This window comes from Pleurodeles waltl, chromosome 3_1, assembly GCF_031143425.1.
Source record: "Pleurodeles waltl isolate 20211129_DDA chromosome 3_1, aPleWal1.hap1.20221129, whole genome shotgun sequence".
In the NCBI taxonomy this organism is placed as follows: Eukaryota; Metazoa; Chordata; class Amphibia; order Caudata; family Salamandridae; genus Pleurodeles; species Pleurodeles waltl.
Genome location: NC_090440.1, coordinates 717,088,839 through 717,101,009, shown reverse-complemented (window position 1 = coordinate 717,101,009; position 12,171 = coordinate 717,088,839). Strand labels below are relative to the sequence as shown.

Genomic DNA, 12,171 nt, shown 5'->3' with positions numbered 1-12,171 from the left:
CCAGTCTCTCGGTCTCACAGGTGCATTGTCCAATGGGGCATAGGAAGTGGATCAATGTCAGTTCAAGGTGGACAGGGTGACAGAGTGGGACAGAAGGGTGACAATCAGGAGAGTCTTATTTCCTGGCGGGGGTCTTTGCAATGTTCTCTGTCTTCTGCCTGGATCGCAGGGACCGTTTGCGGGGTGGTTCTCCTTCTGCAGGGGGTGGGGTGCTGGTGGCCTGTTAGTCCTGTGGCGGGACCTTCTGTCCACTAGCGCCAGCGTGCGTGGAAGGCTGTTCATCGTTCGGGCTGGTGTCAGGGGCCCGGTGTTATGCCACTGTCTCCCTCATGGTGTTGGCCATGTCTGCTAGCACCCCTGCAATGGTGACCAGGGTGGTGTTGATGGACTTCAGGTCGTCCCTGATCCCCAGTTACTGTCCCTCCTGCAGCCGCTGGGTCTCCTGAAACTTGGCCAGTACTGTGCCCATGGTCACCTGGGAATGGTGGTATGCTCCCATGATGTTTGATAGTACCTCGTTGAAGGTCGGTTCCCTGGGCCTGTCCTCCAACCGTCGCACAGCAGCCCTTCCAGCTTCCCTGTTATCCTGTGCCTCCGTCCCCTGAACCGTGTGCCCACTTCCACTGACCCCAGGTCCCTGATTGTCCTGTGCTTGTGGGGTTGCCTGGGGTCCCTGTAGTGGTGGACACACTTCTGATTGACGTCTCCTGGGGACAGTGGCATGGGCCCGGTGGGTGCTGTGGTGGTGTTTCCTGAGGGGGGAGGGTCTGTGGTGGTTTGGGACTGTGGCAGGGAAACCGACTGTCCAGAGGTCCCTGATGGGCTGGTCATCTTGATCCAGGCGTGCAGAGCTGCTGTCGTCATTGTGGGCCTCTTTTGTGGGGGGACTGGATATGTCTGGCACCTCCTGTCCGGTGACGTTGTGTAAGGGTCCTGTTGGGGTGTAAATGCATTGTTATTGTATCGGTGTGTGCCATATTGTGCAATGTGTGTGTTTCCCTCTACTACTGTGCTTGCAATATCTCCTTGGCCCTTGTGCAAGTGGTGAATGTGTGCCCTGGGTGAGTCTCTCCCTTGGACATGCTTTGGTGATGGTGTCTAAGCATTGTTGTTGCATGCAGGGCCTGGTATTGGGATGGGTGGGTTGTGATAGTGGGGTATATGCGAGGTGGTGGAGTGATGTGTGTTAGGGTAGGGGTAGGTGTTTGTGGTAGCATGCAGGTAGGGTGGGGGGATAAAGTAGTAAAGATTTGCTTTACCAGAGTCCAGTCCTCCTCCTACTCCTGCAAGGCCCTCAGGATGCATGATCGCCAAGACTTGCTCCTCCCATGTTGTTAGTTGTGGGGGAGGAGGTGCGGGTCCACCGCCAGTCCACTGTACGGCTACCTGGTGTCTGGATACCACGGAACGTACCTTCCCCCGTAGGTCATTCTACCTCTTCCTGATGTCATCCTGTGTCTTGGGGTGCTGTCCCACTGCGTTGATCCTGTTGACAATTCTCCGCCATAGCTCCATCTTCCTTGCAATGGAGGTCTGCTGCACCTGTGATCCGAATAGCTGTGGCTCTACCTGGATGATTTCCTCCACCATGGCCCTGAGCTCCTCCTCAGAAAACCTGGGGTGTCTTTGATGTGCCATGATGTGGTGTGAGTGATGTGTGAGGTGATGTGTGGGGTGATGTTTTGGGGTGTGTGGTGTTTTGTGCGTGGATGGTGTATGAGTGATGGTGTTGTGTACCTCTGGATGCTGGTGTGGTCTTTGCTTTTCTGTCTCTCTGCTTCTTCCAAAAATGTCGTTGTAAGGGTTTGTGGGTAATGTGGGTGTGTGTTTTATATTGGATTGGGTGTGTGGGTGTGGTGTGTGTATGTGTATCAGGTGTGTGTATTTTGAATTGTCCAATGTGGTGGTGTTTATAAGGTGTGTGTGTATTTTGAGCGCAGCGGTGTGTACCGCCAATTGTTTACCACGGTTGAATGACCGCTGCACTGATTCGTGGGCCGTGATAGTGTGGGCGTATTCCTGTTGGCGTAACGGTGTGGGTTTTGGTACCGCCAATTTATCACTGACCTTTGGTGTGGTGGACTTGTGTGGGTGTCTGTATTGTGGAGGATTTCTAAGTGTTGGTCATAATACCCATAGTGGATTTCCGGCACGGACACAGTATGTTGGCAGCTGTTGGCATGGCGGTCAGCGGACTTTACTGCCAGGGTTGTAATGAGGGCCTATGTCTCTTGGATCTTTTTCCTAAAGTGAAAAACAATTTCAAGGTGTTCTACCGAAACCTATTTGCCTAAGCTATACCTGCCAGATACCCCCTTTTTCTTCCCTTTTTAGATTTGGCATTAGCCAACACCTTTTTATTTTACTAAAATATGTATATTATGCTTGCAGGGACTTATAGCAAGCTTTCTTCATCCATTGGTCTGTTATGTCATTCACGTTCTCCTTCTGCACACTGCAGTTTACCGCAGAGGGCCGTAAGTCAGTTACTTCACCCACTGGCTAACTGCACTTTGTGCGACTGCATTTTGCTCCTAACAAGAGCACACATGTGCACAAAGTAGTTCTTTTAAATGCCAGTGTTTTTGGTTTTACTTTATTGTTCAGTTTTGCATGAATGCTTAGAGCTTGATAAGATGGAAGATTGCTTTCTCTCAGATGTGAACACAGGGTACATTTCAGCTTTATCAGTTCCTATCTCCTGGTATTGCTGTTGTAAATTCCTTTTGGAGTGGCCTTTGTTTATCTGACTGCTGCTGTTTCATAGCTGTTTCATAGCTGATAGTGTCAATTTGAAAATCTTATTTAAAGAGCTGTCCCCTTTTTAGTATGTATGCAATGAAGTGTATCTACAACTGCACTCCTGTATGTCATGTTGGTATGCATTTTAAGTGAGCACACCATTATGTTACTAATGAAATCTGAGTCATTTATTCCAAATGTCTGTCTATCTATCCATCTATCTGTCCATCTATCTATCTATCTGCCTATCTATCTATCTATCTATCTATCTATCTATCTATCTATCTTTCTATCTATCTATCTATCTATCTATCTATCTATCTATCAATCATCCACACATCCAACCATCCATCTTTGCAACCCTGTCTGTCTAGCTAGCTACCTGTCTATCTATCTACCAATCTTATCTGTCTATCTATCTACCAATCTTATCTGTATATGTATGTACCAATCTTAACTGTCTGTCTATCTACTACTAATCCTATCTGTCTGTCTATCTACTTGTCTGTGTACCTACCTGTCTATCTGTTGGTCTGCCTGCCTACTTGTCTCTCCACTTGTCAGACTACATACCTACTTACATCTATCTATCTATCTATCTATCTATGTATCTATCTATCTATCGTAGCAACAGTGTCTACCCCATCTATCTATATCTATCTTTGCAACACTAGCTGTCTGCCTACCTGCCTCTCTATCTACCAGTTTTATCTGTCTGTCTTTCCACCTATCTATCAATGTCTCGGTCATTCTATCTACCTGTCTGTTGATCTATTCATCTATCTACCTATCTATCTACCTACATGTTGTCTACGGTCGACTCCTCTCTGTCTTGTTTATCTACCTGTCGATCTGTCTATCTGTCTACCTGCTTGTCTGCTATCTATGTATCTATCTTAGCAACACTGTCTAGCCCATTTATCTATATCTATCTTAGCAACACTATGGCCCTCATTACAACCCCGGTGGTAAATCCTGCTTACCGCCGAGCAGAAGACCGCCAACATACCGCTGCGGCAGTGGAATCCCACCACAGGTATTACGACCCACAGCTTGGAATCCGCCACAATACAGACACCCACACAATTCTGCCACACCAAAGGTCAGTGATAAACTGGCGATAACAAAACCGACACCGTCACGCCAACAAGAGTACACCCACACTATCACGACCCACGAATCAACACAGCGGACTTTCAACCGCGGTAAACCATTGGCGATGCACACCGCCGCGCTCAAAATACACACACATATTTAACAAAACAAACCACATTGCACAATTCGAAATACACAGACCTGATACACATACACACACCACACCCACAACACTATAAAACACACACCCACATTACCCACAAACCCTTACTACCAGAAAATTAAAGCAGGCCAGAGAGATACACTACCTTAAACAACACCAGCATCCACAGACACACAACACCATCACTTACACAACATCCACGCACCTCAAACAACACACACCAATACATCCCCTCACACATCACAACAGACACCACCTCACACATCACCCACACCACATCATGGCCCCTCAACGACACCCCAGGTTCTCTAAGGAGGAGCTCAGGGTCATGGTGGAGGAAATCGTCCGGGTAGAGTCACAGCTATTCGGATCACAGGTGCAGCAGACATCAATTGTAAGGAAGATGGAGCTATGGTGGAGAATTGTCGACAGGGTCAACGTAGTGGGACAGCATCCAAGAACACAGGATGACATCAGGAAGAGGTGGAACGACCTATGGGGGAAGGTGCATTCCGTGGTATCAAGACACCAGATTGCAGTACAGAGGACTGGCGGTGGACCCCCACCTCCTCCCCCACAACTAACAACATGGGAGGAGCAAGTCTTGGCAATTCTGCATCCTGAGGGCCTCGCAGGAGTAGCAGGAGGACTGGACTCTGGTAAGTCAAATCTTTACTACTATATCCCCCACCCTACCTGCATGCCATCACATACCCCACCCTTAACCTCACACCCATCACCCCAACAAGCCACAGATACCCCACCAACACAACCCACACATCCCAATACCAAGCCCTGCATGTAACATCAATGCATGGACACCCATCACCAAAGCATGTCCAGTACAGATACCCACACAGACCCCAAACCAACTATCACACAAGGACCAAGCCAAGAATGCAAGCACTGGAGTAGAGGGTCACCACCCATTGCACACGATGGCACACACAGATACAATAACTATGCTTTTACACCCCAACAGGACCCCTACCCAACATCACCGGACAGGAGGTGCCAGACATATCCAGTCCCCCCACAGAAGAGACCCACATTGATGACAGCAGCTCTGCACAACTGGATCAAGATGACCAGCCTGGCCCATCAGGGACCTCAGGACAGTCGGTTCCCCTGACACAGCCACAAGCCACCACAGAGCCTCCCCCCTCAGGAAACACCAGCACAGCACCCACCCAGCTGGCCCATCCCTCTGTCCCCAGGACACGTCAATCAGCAGTGTGTCCACCACTACAGGGAACCCAGGCAAACCCACCAACCCAAGAAAATCAGGGGCCTGGGGGCAGTGGAAGTGGGCACACGGTACAGGGGACAGAGGCACAGGACAACACGGAAGTTGGGAGGACTACTGTGCGACAGGGGGAGGACAGGCCCAGGGAACCCACGCTCCGCGAGGCACTCTCCAACATCATGGGAGCTTACCACCATTCCCAGGAGATGATGGCAACGGTACTGGCCAAGTTTCAGGAGACCCAGCGGCTGCAGGAGGAACACTACCTTGGGATCAGGGAGGACTGGAAGTCCATTAACACCACACTGGTCACCATTGTAGGGGTGCTTGCAGACCTTGTCAACACCAGGAGGGACACAGTGGCACAACAAGGGGCCCCTGACACTAGCCTGGACGATGAACAGCCCTCCACCTCCGCCGGCGCTAGTGGACAGGAGGCACCGCCACAGGAACACGACACCAGCACCCCACGCCCTGCAGATGGAGAACCACTCCGCAAACGGTCCCTGAGATCCAGGAACAAGACAGAGAACATTGCCAAGACCCCTGCCAGGAAATGAGACTCCCCTGAATGTCACCCTTCTGTCCCACTATGCCACCTTGTCCATCCTTAAACTGCCATTGCTCCACTTCCTATGCCCCTTTGGACAATGCACCTGTGAAACAAATAGACTGGACTCTGCCATGGACATTCCTCCACCATCACCCCAGCCCATTTTACAACCCCCTCCACTTATTTGCACAGAAATAAACACACTTCAATCACAAAACAATCTGGAGTCAGTCTGTGCTTTCACAAATGTGTAATTGCAATAACCATGGAATATAGCAATGTCAATTTACTTGTGCACATACCAATGTAACACAGCTGTAGGCCAGGAGGAAACATAGCAGAGGGCACAGTGGGACCCAGATCTGTAAAATAGAAAGCCAAAGTGACAAGTCAGGGTCCATACACTGAGTGAAAATGACAGACTTATGCTAGCTCCAACAATTGTATGAGATGTGGGAGGCAGTGACATCTTCTTACCTGTGTCACACTGGAAGTATTGCATGATTATGTTGTTTCTGTTGTCGATATCCTCTTCTTCTGCCTCCTCTTCTTCACTGTCCACAGGCTCCACAGCTGCCACAAGACCACCATCTGGCCCATCCTCCTGCAGAAAAGGCACCTGCCTTCGCTAAGCCAGGTTGTGCAGCATACAGCAGGCCACGATTATCTGGCACACCTTCTTGGGTGAGTAGTAGAGGGAACCACCTGTCAGATGGAGGCACCTGAATCTGGCCTTCAGGAGGCCGAAGGTTCACTCGATCACCCTCCTAGTTCGCCCATGTGCCTCATTGTAGCATTCCTCTGCCCTTGTCCTGGGATTCCTCACTGGGGTCAGTAGCCATGACAGGTTGGGGTAACCAGAGTCACCTGCAAATATCGAGGGACAACTGTTAGACACATACTAACCCTTAGGAACAACCCCATACCCAGACACCTATTCACACTGTATTGGGTCCTTGGCCTCACCTATTAGCCACATACAGGCCCGTATTTATACTCCGTTTGCGCCGAATTAGCGTTGTTTTTTTCGACGCAAATTCGGCGCAAAACTAACGCCATATTTATACTTTGGCGTTAGACGCGTCTAGCGCCAAAGTATGGGCAAATAGCGTCATTTTTTTGCGTGAACGCCTTCCTTGCGTTAATGAGATGCAAGGAAGGCGTTCCCGTCTAAAAAAATGACGGCGACGCAAATGCGTCGTATTTATACTCCCGGGCAAAAATCACGCCCGGGAGTGGTCGGGTCAAAAAACCCCGCATTTGCGCCACTTTTTAACGCCTGGGTCAGGGTAGGCGTTAAGGAGCCTGTGGGCTCAAAATGAGCCCACAGGTGCCCTCCCATGCCCCCAGGGACCCCCCCTGCCACCCTTGCCCACCCCAGGAGGACACCCAAGGATGGAGGGACCCATCCCAGGGACATTCAGGTAAGTTCAGGTAAGTATAATTTTTTATTTTTTTTTATTTTTTTTGGTGGCATAGGGGGGCCTTATTTGTGCCCCCCTACATGCCACTATGCCCAATGACCATGCCCAGGGGACATAAGTCCCCTGGGCATGGCCATTGGGCAAGGGGGCATGACTCCTGTCTTTACTAAGACAGGAGTCATTTAAATGGCGTCTGGGCGTCGAAAAAAATGGCGCAAATCGGGTTGAGGCGATTTTTTTGCCTCAACCTGACTTGCCCCATTTTAAGACGCCCTAACGCCATTTTCCCCCTACGCCGGCGCTGCCTGGTCTACGTGGTTTTTTTCCACGCACACCAGGCAGCGCCGGTCTGCTAGCGCCGGCTAACGCCATTCCATAAATACGGCGCCCGCATGGCGCTTCAGAATGGCGTTAGACGGCGCTAAATTTTTTGACGCTAAACTGCGTTAGCGCAGTTTAGCGTCAAAAAGTATAAATATGGGCCACAGTGCCTCTGGAGTTGCCCCATCACATATGGGATGCTGCTATTCCTCAAAATGTAAGCATCATGCACTGAGCCAGGAAACTTGGCATTCACATGGGAGATGTACTGGTCTGCCAAACACACCATCTGCACATTCATCGAATGGAAGCTCTTCCGGTTTCTGTGCACCTGTTCAGTCCTGCATGGGGGTACTAATGCCACATGTGTCCCATCAATGGCACCAATGATGTTGGGGATATGTCCCAGGGCATAGAAGTCACCTTTCACTGTGGGCACATCCTCCACCTGAGGGAAAACGATGTAGCTGCGCATGTGTTTCAGCAGGGCAGACAACACTCTGGACAACACGTTAGAGAACATTGGCTGGGACATCCCTGATGCAATGGCCACTGTTGTTTGAAAGGAACCACTTGCCAGGAAATGGAGTACTGACAGGACCTGCACTAGAGGGGGTATCCCTGTGGGATGGCGGATGGCTGACATCAGGTCTGGCTCCAACTGGGCACACAGTTCCTGGATTGTTGCATGACAAGTCTGTATGTGGCTATGATGTGTCTCTCTTCCATTGTCGACAGGTCCACCAGGGGTCTGTACACCGGAGGATGTTGCCATCTCATCACCTGCCCCAGCAGACGTGTCCTATGGAGGAGAACAGCGAGCATAGAGTCAGCCAACACTGAGGAATCACAATTTGTTATTTGCTGGAAATGTATTAATCCGCAATGTGCCTGTAACTGTGTGTATTCCAGTCCTAGATAGGTGTGACATAGTTATTATTAATGCCATGTGGCCCCCTGAAATGGCGGCTAACTGACCGCCTGACCTGTAAGGTGGGACAAGGGGATATGAGGTAACTGCGCTGGCGATGTACACCGTCGCGGTGGGCGGTCAAAGACCGCAGCGCAATTCAGCATTGGTTAACATTGGGCCCTATGGGTCCCAGGAGCCAATGACGATGTACGCCGGCGGTGATGGTACTCACCACCGCGGACGTGACCCCCATTTTCTGTCTGTTCACTCACTTGATACCTGACCTTCAACAGGAGAGGACCTACACTGCAAGTGCTACTGTGACCTCAGTCTGGAAGCGATGATGGCTCATGTGTCTGGGGAAAGGGCCCCTGCCTTCATTTCAGAGGAGTTGGAGAAACTAGTGGATGGGGTCCTCCCCCAGTACACGCAACTGTACGGTCCTCCAGACAAACAGGTGAGTACACTGTGAGCATGCCGAATGGGCAATGCCTGCTTTGAGTGGTGTGGCTGGAAGAAACCTGGGGGGGCTGAGGTCTACCTGTGCGGATGCTGAGTGTATGTGCGTCATGGCATGGGTGGGAACTGGTGGGGAATGAGTATGACGGTCCAGCCGGGTGAGTAATGTCCTTTCCCCCTGTATCATTCCTCTAGGTCAGCGCCCACCAGAAGAAGGCTATTTGACGTGCCATCGGCAAGGACGTCCGGTCCCTGGGGGTCTACCACAGACGGAGCACCCACTGCCGTAAAAGATAGGAGGACCTGCGCCGCTGGAGCTAGAAGATGGCGGAGGCCCAGCTGGGGATGGTCTCCCAACGTGGAAGGGGTGCCTGTCGCACCATGACCCCCTGATGTTCCGGATCCTGGCAGTGGCCTATCCGGAGTTGGATGGGCGCTTGAGGGCATCACAGCAGCCACAAGGGGGTGAGTACACTCTCATTCAGCTGACTCTGCGCGCATTACGAGGTGTCTGGGCGGGAGAGGTGGGCAGTGGGTTCCCCTAGGCCAGGGCGATCTTGGTAGGAAAGGTCCCTTGTGAAGCAGGCAATGTGGCACCCCAACCCCACTAGTGGTAAGAGCCATCTACACCTGGTCAGGCTTCTGTGACTTCCAGGTGTGCAGCAATTGGGCTGAGGCCTCGTACCCCATGGTCATGTGAAAAATCTAGGAACTGTAAGTGCATGGAGTAGTGCAGAGGGCTGCTCACTGTGTGTTGTGTCCGCCAACTGTAGTGGTGTTGCATGCACTGAGCATGTCTTTCTTCTGTCTCCCCCCCCTTTTTGTGGTCTCCCTGTTCTTGGGTGCAATAGCATCATTAGGCAGAGGAGCATTGGCACCGGAGCTGCATCCCACTTGGCCCTGGAAGGTGAAGCTACTGAGTCTGAAGCCACCAGTGGGACGGAGGGCCAGGGGAGCTCCTCGACGGGTACAGGAGCAGAGACCAGCGACAGTGACTCCTCCTCTGATGGGAGCTCCCTTGCGGTGGCAGGCACCTCTGTGCCTACCGCATCAACAGGTACAGCCGCCACCCCCCCCTACCAGCACCGCCCTCCCAGGAGCCCCGCAGCGTCTGTCCCGTGTCTGCTCACCCAGGAGGGTGGGCATCTCCTTCGCCCCAGGCACCTCAGGCCCTGCCCCAGTCAGCCCTGCTGCCCTCAGTGAGGAGGCTATTGACCTCCTGAGATCCCTCACTGTTGGGCAGTCTACCATTGTGAATGCCATCCAGGTTGTTGAGAGGCATTTGCAACAAACAAATGCATACCCAGAGGGCATTCATTCTGGCCAGGCGGCCCAACAGAGAGCATTTCAGGCTCTGGCCTCAGCACTGATGGCAGCCATTGTCCATGTGTCCAGCCGCCCCCCTCCAACCTCCTCCACCCAGACCCAATCCCCTGTACCTCAGCCTATCCCAAGCACACCATCAGACCAGCATGCACACACATGAACACACAAAAGTGGCTCAGGCAAACATAAGCACCACACATCCCACAGGAACTCACACAAGCACCTTACCCAGGCACACATACCAACATCCACTTCCTCGACTGTGTCCCCCTCCTCCACGTCTCCCTCCCAGTTTCGTCTCCACTCACACCTGCATGCACTACATCCTCAGCCACTACCTCCATCACCAGCACACCCACCACCATACCCCGCTCACGTGCAGTCACCACCCCCACTACCATTCACACATCCCCTGTGTCCTCTCCCAGTGTGTCAGTGAGTCCTCCTCCCAAAGTACACAAACACAGGCACACAAGCACCCAACAGCCATCCACCTCACAACAGCCTCCAGCCCATGCACCTTCACCCAAATTCAGCAGACGCACACCTCCTACAACCACTACCTCTTCCTCCACTCCGAAACCCCCTCCATCTTCCCGTCCCAGTGTGTCTAAAAAACTTTTCCTGGCTAGCATTGACCTCTTCCCTACACCTCCCCCCTGTCCTTCAGCTAGGGCCAGGCTTTCCAGGTCCCAGACCAGCAACTCAGCCACCACATCCCCAGGCACAGTGGTGCCAGCAACTGCGGGGTCATGCAGTGCGCCACCCATCCAGGCTGCCAGTGTGCCACGTAGCGAGGGCAAGGACATTCCACCACCTGCCGAGGTGAAAAAGGTGCCCACATCCCAGAGGGAGAAGCCGAAACAACCAGCCACCAAGGGCTCAGCGAAAATGAAAGGGGATAGTGGCAAGACAACTGCGCCACCATCAAAGGGGGGGAAGGGCCAAAAACAGAAGGGCAGGTCAGGAAAGGGCATGGTGGCACCGACTGAGGGACCAGTGTCACACTTTCTGTCCACGTCCATGTCAACCTGCACGGCGGCAAACACAGCTAGCTACACAGCCACCTGCACCACCACCTGCACCACCACCTGCACCGCCACCTGCACCGCCTCCAGCACGTCTACAGCCACTGTGACAGTCCCCAGCCTCTTCCCCAGTGGGCAGCCGATTGAGGCTGCAGCAGACATCCTGCTTTCTCCCTCAGCAGGTGCTGACCCATGCACCGCTGCCAGCCCCGTCGCCAGCACCGCCGCCACAGTTCCCGCTGCCAGCACCGCTGCCACAGACACCGCCGCCAGCACCGCTGCCACAGACATCGCCGCAAGCACCGCCAGCGGCCCCGCGACGTCCTCAGACAGTGGCACCACCTCTGACATGCCTACCATCCCCAGTGGTCAGTCTTCTGAGGCTGGAGGAGAGTTCCAGGACCCTGGGCAGCTTCCATGAAGCATTATTGTCATCACCGTTGGCACCTGCAGGTGGAAGGCGAAGCCGCAGCAGTGTGGGGTATGTCGCTGCCTCCATGGCGTATCATGCTACCTGTACCTCGCCAATGTCGTGCCATGCACACCCAGGTGAGTGAAATGTACCGGCCACACTGCACGTAAAGCACTCTGGGCACAAGGCCCCCTCCAGAACCAGTGGAGAAAGACATCCACTACCTCAGTCCTTGGCAGGATGAAGCACTCTGGGCACAAAGCCCCCTCCAGAACCAGTGGAGAAAGACATCCACTACCTCAGTCCTTGGCAGGATGAAGCACTCTGGGCACAAAGCTCCCTCCAGAAGCAGTGGAGAAATACATCCACTACCTCAGTCCTTGGCAGGATGAAGCACTCTGGGCACAAAGCCCCCTCCAGAGCCAGTGGAGACTGTTATCCACTTGAGAGACTGTGGCTTTGCACTCCCCAGGATAAAGCAGTGGGCAA

At 52.7% G+C, this 12,171-nt stretch overlaps 1 protein-coding gene across 1 annotated transcript in view; it reads left to right on the top strand.

The window, feature by feature from the left end:
* LOC138283535 (putative nuclease HARBI1) overlaps positions 1–12,171 on the top strand; it is a 168,158-nt gene that overhangs the window by 11,981 nt on the left and 144,006 nt on the right. The gene's annotated exons all lie outside the window — the stretch shown is intronic.